The 9,979-nt window shown below is 49.4% G+C and overlaps 1 long non-coding RNA gene across 1 annotated transcript; it reads left to right on the forward strand.

The window, feature by feature from the left end:
* Positions 1-606: 606 nt before the first annotated feature.
* On the forward strand, positions 607-5,982 carry LOC149916376 (uncharacterized). The gene is made up of 3 exons (XR_016470219.1): positions 607-815; positions 3,977-4,105; positions 5,862-5,982. It is a non-coding gene; the product is annotated as an uncharacterized LOC149916376 (long non-coding RNA).
* The last annotated feature ends 3,997 nt before the right edge of the window (positions 5,983-9,979 follow it).

Below are 9,979 nucleotides of genomic sequence, written 5' to 3' on the forward strand. Positions count from 1 at the left end.
GTTGCTGGCGCAAATGTGGGGGAGTCTGAGATTTGGGTTGTCTTCCCCTTCCCTCTACAGCAGGATCTCTGCACATCCAGCAACCTTGCTGGGTTTTCCAGATGTCCAGACAGCCTGATGTGTGTCTCTGGGATGTCCTATTGCAGGCCAGGGCTCTGGCATCACTGCTTTGAAGGCAGTGGCAACAGGGAAGGAATAGATCCGATTTCCTAAAGGAAAAATGTGATTTTGTGTTGAATTTTCTTTTTCCTCCTGGAGGGTCCTAAAGCACTCACCAAGCTGTTAGGAGGCAGGGATAGAAAAGTGAAAGGGGTTAAGAACTAAGGGACGTGGTTTAATGATGGCACTCGGAAGGTCAGCTTGATGGCTGGTCTTGATGGTCTTGAAGGTTTTCTCCACCGAAGATGATTTTGTGATTCCAAGAGAGTAGGGTAGGGAGGGAAGTCCAAGCACTCCATCAAAACCTTCTGCTGGGGGCAGCACAGCAGGCTCCTCAATGGCCATCCACCAGAATGAAAACATCACCAACTGATGGCAGCTGCACTGTGACCACGTTGATCCCACAGCTGTGTCACACAGTGCTGCTGTGACTGTTGTGGCCTGGCCTGCCCTGCATCCTTGGCTACTGGCTTCTGACACCAAGCCACAGCTCAGGACATCGCAGCATGTCAGCACTTGTTCAACCCTGTGCTGAGAGACAGGCAAATAGGAAAACGCTTTGCCAGAGTCCCACTGCCTGAACACAACTTGTTTCGTGCATTTCTTAGATCAACAGAACTTGGCTCTTAATGGCTAGAGATCCCCCCAGCAACAAGGTGAAAAACACTGAGTGTGCTCACATATGTGTGACAAGTGTTACTGCAGACTTCACTGCGTTCACCCAGCAGTCAGGTTGAGATAGATGTGTTTAACATACATCCTTGCAGATATGGATGCTAGTTGAGGAGAAGAGCAGCTCTTTTAAATTCATTTTCAGTTGCTGTTGATCCCTGTTCTTTTGTTTGTGATCATAGCAGGGCTGTATTCCAGAGTTTGCCACTGTCCTGCTGGGTGACATCAGGTAAAAGGTGTCAGGTTGGCAGATGTGACCTCCCAAACCCACCAGGACACCACGGCGGGTGTGACTCCACAAGACACGGGCTCCAGCAATCCCACATGTGACTTCAGATTGTGCTGGGAAGCAGTGGGTCACATCAGTGAAGTGCTGATCATTTGTAAAGCTGCTTCAATCTATTTGAAAGCAAACCTTGCTGGCTTTTGCCTGTAGCTTTTGCATCAGCCTGAGCTCAATCCCGTGCAGATGCTTAAAGCTGATGTGTGCTAAATTCTTGTGTGCTGACCCTAATTTGACGTGCCATTGTAATCCTCCCAGCAGACATTGATGGGCAGGTAAAAAAGCAAGTGCACAGACCTTTTTCTTTTAGAGCACATTTCATCCTGGGATGAAACGCAGATCATCAATTGAAGCATTGTGACTAAAGAGAGTTGCAAAGAATCTGAGTGCGTACCTGAGTGCATTAAACACTGCTTTTTTAGACAATCTTTGAAGAGAAGTAGCTTCCTGATATGCTCAAAATGTTACTCGTGCTCTGCAGAGAGACAGTATAAGGTTTTACAACACTGAAATTCCTCTTACAGAACAAGTGATGGCTATGTAATCTTGGCTGCAACATGGGCCAAGGTCTTGATAGAAGTCTTGATTCATGCATGGCTTTTCTCCAGGGATTCCTGGATAGTCTGCTCTGATGCTGGGCTCCCGACTTACCTGCAGCCCCTATCCCTGTGCAACAAGTTGGATTGCAGCCAGTGGGACTGAATAGATGAACTGGGTGTGTTAGTCTTTTGTTGCCTGTGTGTGCAGCATGAGGGGTGGTCTGCATGAAGGAGATGAGACCACCTGCTCAGTCTTGGCTTGAAGAAACTTCTGTTGGAAGGGAGGGGCCAGGGTTCACGCTGCAGCTTACATCTCACCACTGATCCCTCCCATTGTTGAAGTTGTGTTGTCTGTTAATCAAGCAAGGCTTATTTTCCCACACTGCAAAGCACTGCTGGCAAAGCTAGGGGCTGGGAATTTTGGATTACTGTTTGTGCAGTTCTTTGGGGCTTTGAAGGGAATGGTGCTGGAGCCCTGGGAAGAGTTTTATTATGTATTGGCAGATATTTATATTTCATTCTATATGTGAGCACTGTGAGGCCTGTCAGCAGCTCTTTCCTGATGCTTGGGTATGTGGAGCATCCTAGTGCAAGTACTGAACACATCCCTTCCCTGTAGCCACTCAACTTCGCTGAGCATCACTGCACAGTGAGAGAGGAAGCTGCACAGCTCCATTGTCCAACTCCAAGCAAAATAAGCTCCCATATGGCATGTGCTGTGCAGGGAATCATAGAATCATAGAATGGCCTGGTTTGAAAAGGACTGCAAAGATCAACTAGTTTCAACCCCCTTGCCACAGGCAGGGTTGCCAACCACCAGACCAGGCTGCCCAAAGCCACATCCAGCCTGGAATGGAAGAAGAAGAGCCCTACTGTGCTCCTCTCACAAGGCTTTTCCCATTAGAGCACCTTCTCCTTCTGCTCCACAGTCACATACTGCATTAATCTTCCTGCCCCTCTCCTGATCAGAACAACACCTCTTTAATTATAATCCAACAAATTCCTCTCTTCTTTACCTGCAAAGAATGGGATTTGCTCACAAGGAACAAATGCAAAGACATAAGTCTCTTTTCATGGGAAAGGAAGTCTGTAGAGTGTCCTGCTGGGAGCCCCGCTTTGCCTAAACCCTAGCATAATGCAGTAAGAAGTTAAGGTTATTAGTGGGCAAACAGCACAAGAGTGCTATTAAGCATGTCTTGGGGCTTTGTGGTCAAGTGCTCTGTGTTACTGCTGACACCATGCATTGCACAAGAGGATGCTTGTGGCCTCGCTGTGGCACTGGCACCCTGCTTGGCACAGGTTGTTTGCACTGAGGTGACAGCCAGCCCACGCAGCCCTGAGGTGCCTTGGGGGACAGGTGAGCCTTGGGACAATCTTGGGCCTGGAGAAAGTGTGTGTTAGCTATCAGCTAGCAGACAGCATTAGCATCTGTGTCTGTGCGTTGTACACCTGTGGACTTCAGGCATTGAGCTGGAGCCCAATGGGCTAAAAAAAACCAATCCAATGTGTGAAGGTGCTTAGAAACCTACAGTGCAATAGTGACTGGATACTGTTCCTTAACTAGGGTATTCATTTTCCTGTTACAGCTTTCATGGTGGAAGAACTCAGAAGCTACAGGCACCTCGGCAAGGCTTTGCTGTGTAGGAATGCACAAACCTGTCCCAGTTTATGATAGCCTTAAATAAGTGGGAGATGCTTTTGGTGGAAAACTCTGGAGCCATTTCAGCAGCAGAAGCATAGGAGAGAAATCTGAGCAGCTGTTTGAGGAATGGCTGAGCCAGGGCATAAAGCTAATCACACTGACTCCTGCTCCACTCACAGTTCAGACTGTGCTAAAACAGCAGAACAGGCATGAGCTCCTCCTATGTGATGCTTTTCCCACCAGCTGAGGACGGATGGAGGGCTGCCTAGGTGGCAGAGGCACCAATATCAGGCACACAAAGACCATTTTCTGTGCCCCAGCTGCCATCTGAAAGCCACCAGGTCCAACGGCTGAGCCACAGCATGGCAGAGGTTGGTGCTCAGCAGAGGAGCAGGGGCACACGAGGACACTGGAGCACAGCGAGAGCCTTGTCATGCAGCCTGCAGTCCCCAGCAAGTGCCTATTAATAAGCCATGCATGTGCTTCCTCCGTATATTTACAGTGTGCTTTCTCCCTATTAGCTTTGTAAACCACAGCTTCATTTTGACACAGCAAACGCTTTTCTTTTAGCACTGTTATTTGGTACTGCTGGTGCACTTGGCTGGAGTAGCATTTCGTTGACATCTCCCTCATTTGGAAAAGCAAGCAGGATTTCCCTTTACAAATTAACTCCATTTCCAGATGAGAGGCTTCTGCCCATCCTCCAGGAGTCTCTCTGCTCCAGAGATGGTGTCCATGTGCCTGCAGGTTTGTTTGGCTGCCACCAAATCGATGTGAAAACACACAACAGCAAGAACATCACCCATGGAGGTGTGTGGAGCAGCACGAGGGCTGGGGGGGTGGGTCCTGGGCTACTCAGGGGCTGCTTATGAGCAGCAGCCTCCAGAAATGGGCCATGATCTGGCTGTTTTCTTACCCCCCCATGCCACACCGATGCTTCCACAAATGAGCCAAACCCAGCATAGATGCAGAAATGGGCCAGGCAGCTGGGGTGAGCCCAATTGGGCTGGAAAAATAAGGAAAAAAAAAAGAATTTTCAGCCCAGGAATACAAGTGGGAAAAGGAATTGGAATCCGGACCTCTGAGCTCAGCTGCCCTTCGTTGGGGCAGGGAGAGCTGCAGGGTGCAGAGAGCAGTTCAGAAAGCCCGAGGGTTGTTGTAGCTCAGTCACACCCTCTGAGTAGCATCTTTTTGCTATAACACGTGCAGCTCCTGCCAGAACAACTTCCTTGTCTTCAGCTGGAAGCTGAGACAATAGAAGAATTGTGTGCAATGAGTTATTTATGGAGAAATTTGTCTCAATGTTTGCATCACTACTGCAAGAAAAGCCAGCACCAAGACTTTCCTACCACAGTTAAGGACAGCTGTGGGGAGCCCCCGGTTTGAAGCATTGCTTCTTTGCAAGAGAAGAATTTTATTTGTATTGCTGGAAATAGAGATGCAGAAAACCATAAAAACCTGTCATTCTGGTTGAGCCCTTGGATTTTGTCAGGATTTTTGAATACTCCTTTGCAATTAAAACTCCCACTGGGTTGTCTTGTTGCTAGCAAGGCTGATTGGGATTCTGGAGGTGCAGGTAGGCTGGCAAGCAGGCTTGCCCCAAAGCACCAAACCAGATTCAATGAGCCCACCTTGACTGAAGGAACGTGGTTAGCTGGCAGCAAAGTCCCTGTGGAGGGGTTAGATAACACATGGTGGCTTAGTCAGCTGGGAAGTAAATGTCTCACAACTTGCCGAGACAAATTCCTCTCTGTTTTAATTAAATGTGAGCTCCTGGAGTGCCTAAAGCTGAACTGCTCTCCGGCTGCCCCCACCCCTGCATCAACCCAGTTGTGCCAGTCAGGTTTCCAAACCGTTGTCCTCACTTGCAGCACAAACAAGCTCTGTTTCCATTCACCATTGTTTCAGTGCCTGGTGGCTGCTAGAGGGGTGATAATAAAGTAAGGACTTAACTGTTTGGTATTCTGCCAGTAGCTGGAAAACACAGAATTTGTTATCCCAGCCTTTTCAAAAACAAGTGACAGATGCTCAGGTCCCAGGGCTTCACCAGGAGAGCCACGGCTCTCATCTGCCTTCTCCTTGCCCCAAGGATGAAGCAGGCAGCACTCAGTGGGAGCTGCTGATGTAGTGGATGCTGAGCAAAGGAGCCCTTGGCACTGAAAATCTTAAAAACCACCTTCACATAAACCTTGATTGTGCGAAAAAGCTTTCAGGATGCCATGGTTTATTTTGCAGGTTGGAAGGAGTGCCACTGACAGTTGTTTAACAATTACGCTTAATTTATACCAAAAAAAAGCACACCAAATCTGCATCACGTAAACAGCTCTAAAGATAATTATTCCTTTTACATATGAAGATGTCTGGGGCTGTTACAAATGTCTGATGACTCTCCCGCTCGTTGCACAATATGCTTTCCATATGTACAGTGGGCACAGGACACAGCCTGCATGGGTTTACCTGTTCATACTGGCAGCAGAGAGCTGCAGTTGCTCTGCAGGCATGGATGGGTTTGAACATGCATGGTACTAAAAACCCTGAGTTCATAAATCCTCATTTTCCATTGCAGAGGTGCTGGTCTGAACCTGACTGCAGAGCGCCGAGGGCTGTGAGACTGAGCAGCTTAAAAGGGAGCAGAGTACTGCATCCTCCCAGCACGGCCTGGGAGAAGAAAAGAATAAATGGAGAAGCATTGCAGCACTTACCTCTCATTTTTACAGAAATCGCTATACATAACAAGTGCCTCTGCATATTTGATAGCACTTAAAAAAGCAAGTGTAGCTAGTGTAGAAGCTGGCTTGTTCAGGGAAACTCAAAACATGTGCAGCCATAAAAATCCTTCATTTGATGCCAAGCAATTGCATTTTCTAGTGTCTGAAAGGCAAACGATGCTACAGGAGTCCCCCATGCTTTCTCCCAGCCTGTTCACAATCACTATCACAGATCCAGAGCATTCAGCTCAGCTCCCCTCAGCTCCTAGTGGCTGAGCAGAACAAAAACACCAATGCAGCATCTCAACAAGTTTTGCCGTATTGCTGCCGCACAGAACAGATATTTAGGTAGCAAACGCAGCCTCCGTCCAAGGGTGTGCCTTTTGAAGAGGAGAGCAGCAGAAATGCTTTCACCCAGTTAAAAGAAAAAACAACAAATAGTCAGGTTATAGAGGAAGGGATAAGCAAGGCGATGCCAGAGTCCTGGAAAAGTGATGGTCCTGCAGCAATCTGCTTCCCTTCGTAAACAAGGGAATGTGGTTCGTGGGGTTTGGCTTGTGAAAGTATGGCCTCGTGTCCCTGAGAGTTACAGAGAAGTTGGGGATTAACAGGGCCTCTCTGTCTGGCTCTTATTATTACAAAACATTTGGGAATATTTTGTCTTTGAAAAAGCCACTTCTCTGTCCAAACGTGGTCAACAGGTTCAGCAAATGTCAGCAGGATCTATCAGATGTGCACATGCACATACAAATATTCGGTGTTGTCATGTAAACCTTCTTCCCGTAGGAAACCAGGCATCCCCACATGCTTAGATAAACAGTCTGTTTTTAACAGCTCTTCCCATTTCCCCTTCCTCCCTCCACTTGGGTATTTGATGCACTGGATTGTCAGAGAGACAAGGGAGGAAGACTAGCATTAGGATTAATGGATGTCGGTTCTCTCCAGAGCTCTTGCCCCACTCCACTTTGTGTGATGGCTGGGAGAAGCACCTCAGTCAAGCCTGGCTGCAAAAGGAAAGCCATATATTGAGCCAGGAAAGGGGTGGACATGCTGGGTGTGCAGGTGGCAGCAGCAATCTAGTTGCAGCAGCTGGGGCCATCCCTGACCATAACCTACTTAAGGAGAAGGCTGAAATCTGTTAGGTGAGCAAGCAGGCAGGAGCACGGGATGCTGGTGGGAGAGGGAGTGAGATTCAGCCACCTGAAGGCATCTCCCTGCAGGAGAATTACCTTCCCTATAAAGCAGCAGGCATCTCTCTTAAGTGTTTTCAAGCTTAAATTGTTTCCCTAGGTGACATCCTGGTAAGTGGATTTCCCAATTAAGCACAACCCAATTAAGTGGGAGGTACTGTAATTACCAAGTGCTCAGCACGAGGCAAAGACCAGATCCATCTATGGCAGAAGGGCTCTTCTCCACTCAGGAAGGGGCTGTAGTGAGGTGTTTCTGTAAGCATAAAGGTGGGCAGCCCGGACATGAGGCCTCGCAGCCCCCTCTCTGCCAGTCAGCATCTTCTGTGTCCCCACAGGGACCAATTCCCGTTGCCAATGCCCTGAGTTGCCGAAGCTGTGCAAGCAGACTCGTGCAGCCTCAGCAGCTCGTCCAGCTCCACACCGCTGGTTTTACAGTGCCACCCACTGGCAGGGGCTCCCACAAAACCTCCTCTGCAGCTCTGCTCTGCCGCAGCTGATGTTCCAATGACGAAATATTAGAAGGGTAGCTCTGGTGGGCATCGTTCACAGAACGGATCCCACGTGTGCTGGCCCAGGCCATCTGGAAGCGTTTTGGCATCCGTTCTGGTGTGTCTCAGTGTTTGCTGAGCCCACACAGCAAAGTCGTTGGGTCTGCAGCGTGCCAGATGTTGGCTCAGGCTGTGTTTAAGGACAATCAAATGGTGCAGTGCTGCGTCCTGCCTGCAGAGTGGTAGGGCGGGTGATGAGCTTCCTTCTCGTCCTTGCTGTGCCGGGCACATCAAATGCAGGGCTCGTTCTGCACTGCACAGGAGGCTGTGTTAATGTTCTTCCAAGCAGGAGAAAATACAAAACCATGGCTGATTCTGAATGCCCCACTGCACATTATCAAGCGTGCATCCCCACGGGGAGCACGCTCCCAGCAGGGGAGGGCTGGGGACTTCTGCAGGACAGATGGATGTTCTCCTGCCAGTGCACAGCACAGCAGTCAGCCTGGTCTCTCTGAATGTGCTCTGTCCTTTCCTGAGCGCTGCACTCGCCTCTGCTGCTGGTTGAACGTGTGATGTAAGTCCAGCTGACAAGCAGGAGGAAAGATGCAGCTGTCAGGGTTTCTGCACGGCAAGCTGCTCCTCACAAGCTACATTTTTAACTGAGTGCTGATTTAAAATCAAGTTTGACAAATAGCATGTTGGGGTTGTCAGGTCCTGGAGCACTGTCTTCCAGAAAGTATGAAAAAGGAGAGCTTGGCATAGCCTCCCAGATAACAGTAATTAAAGGCTTTTGCACTCAGGCTCTGGGAGCTGCTCCTCTTGCAAATTGGCCTTGATTGAAGAGGAAGAGAATGATTAGACTGGAGGAAAGTGATGGGGCCGGCAGGAGAAAACACAGAGGTAAGTCTCAGTTTTTCTTTTTTTACCCCACCTCCTTGTCCCAGCCAGGGTGGAGGCAGCAGAGCTCCTGGGCTGGCTCTGCAGTGCACTGGTGGAGATAGAAGAAAAAGAGGGGCCCCACAGCTCTGCTCTTGCCCCAGAGCATCATCACCCAGCACTGAGGGCAAACATTCCCATCCCCAAAAGCCCTCCAGGCTCAGTGACACCAGGGTCAGCCATCCCAGTGTAGCAACTCCAAAGCTGGGTTATCCCCATGCAGGGGTTGTGCCCCTGTGTGATCCCCAGGGATTAAAGCTCTCTTCTCTGCCCGTCTTCAGCTGGATATCTTTAAGTTCAGCCCTGCAAGCAGCAAAACCCATGGCCAGATTGTCTGCAGATGAGTGGGAGACAAGCCCCACATCTTACATTTGGTGCTTGTTAACATTTGGGTAAGACAAGCAGAATGCTTCATCCAGGGCGGTGCTTGTGTTTGCTGTAAGCCAATACCTCTGCGGGGTTACCATGAAATTCAAGGCAGCTTGTGAAAAACACTGGTGGGATAAGGCATGACTGCAGGCCACTGGCAGCAAAGTCCTTTGAGTCAGGGTAAAGTCTGTGTTTGAAGCCAAAGGGAATGCACTGGGAGAGCAGCCAGACCCAGACACGGTTCCTGGAGGATGTGGGGAGATGCCCTGAGCTCTCACTTTGGCAGTTGATGCATCTCTCAGTCCTCCTGGCTCTTTGCAGGAGAAGCCACTTTCTGCAGGAGCTGGGCAGGTCAGAGAGGACCAGTAGCAATCTGCCTGTGCCTCTGCTCACATTCACACCAGCCATTGGGGTCAGCCCATTGCATGTTGCGTTTAGCACAATAAAACCTCCAGGAAACAATATCTCAGTTCAACATGCCCAGAATATCTTTAACAATCCCCACAGCTACCTGCATGCTCTGTGCTGCACTTGGTTGCAAGCCGTGCTGTCAGGAGGCCCTTAACCCTATTGGTGCCAAAATGCACCATGGTGTCCCTGCTGCCCACCTCTCCTCTCCCAGCTCTGCAGCAGCGTGACTTGACAGAAAATGGCAGGGGTTGGGAAAAGGCCTGGAAAGGGCTGGGATGCCATTGCCATAGGAATTGGTTAGTGTTCAGAACAGCAAGAGTGAAAGCAACTCCAAAAGTAATGATCTGTCCCTTTGATGTAGGGGGAATCGGGGGGATTTAGTTAGGGGAAGCATTACGCTCCAAATAATGAGAGTCCATAAACCACGTCTCCATGTTTGCCTCCTCCGGAAGGGCTCTGCTGACAGTCCTGGAAAACCATCTGACAGGGACACAGCTCCTGCACAGCAGCTGAGCTGCAGCTCTGCACTCCCAGGATGAAAGGCACAGCTCCATGCAATATTCATTCACTCATCCTTCCTCT

The sequence above is a fragment of the Phasianus colchicus genome, chromosome 11 (genome assembly GCF_987193195.1).
Source record: "Phasianus colchicus chromosome 11, bPhaCol1.hap1.1, whole genome shotgun sequence".
Taxonomy (NCBI): domain Eukaryota; kingdom Metazoa; phylum Chordata; class Aves; order Galliformes; family Phasianidae; genus Phasianus; species Phasianus colchicus.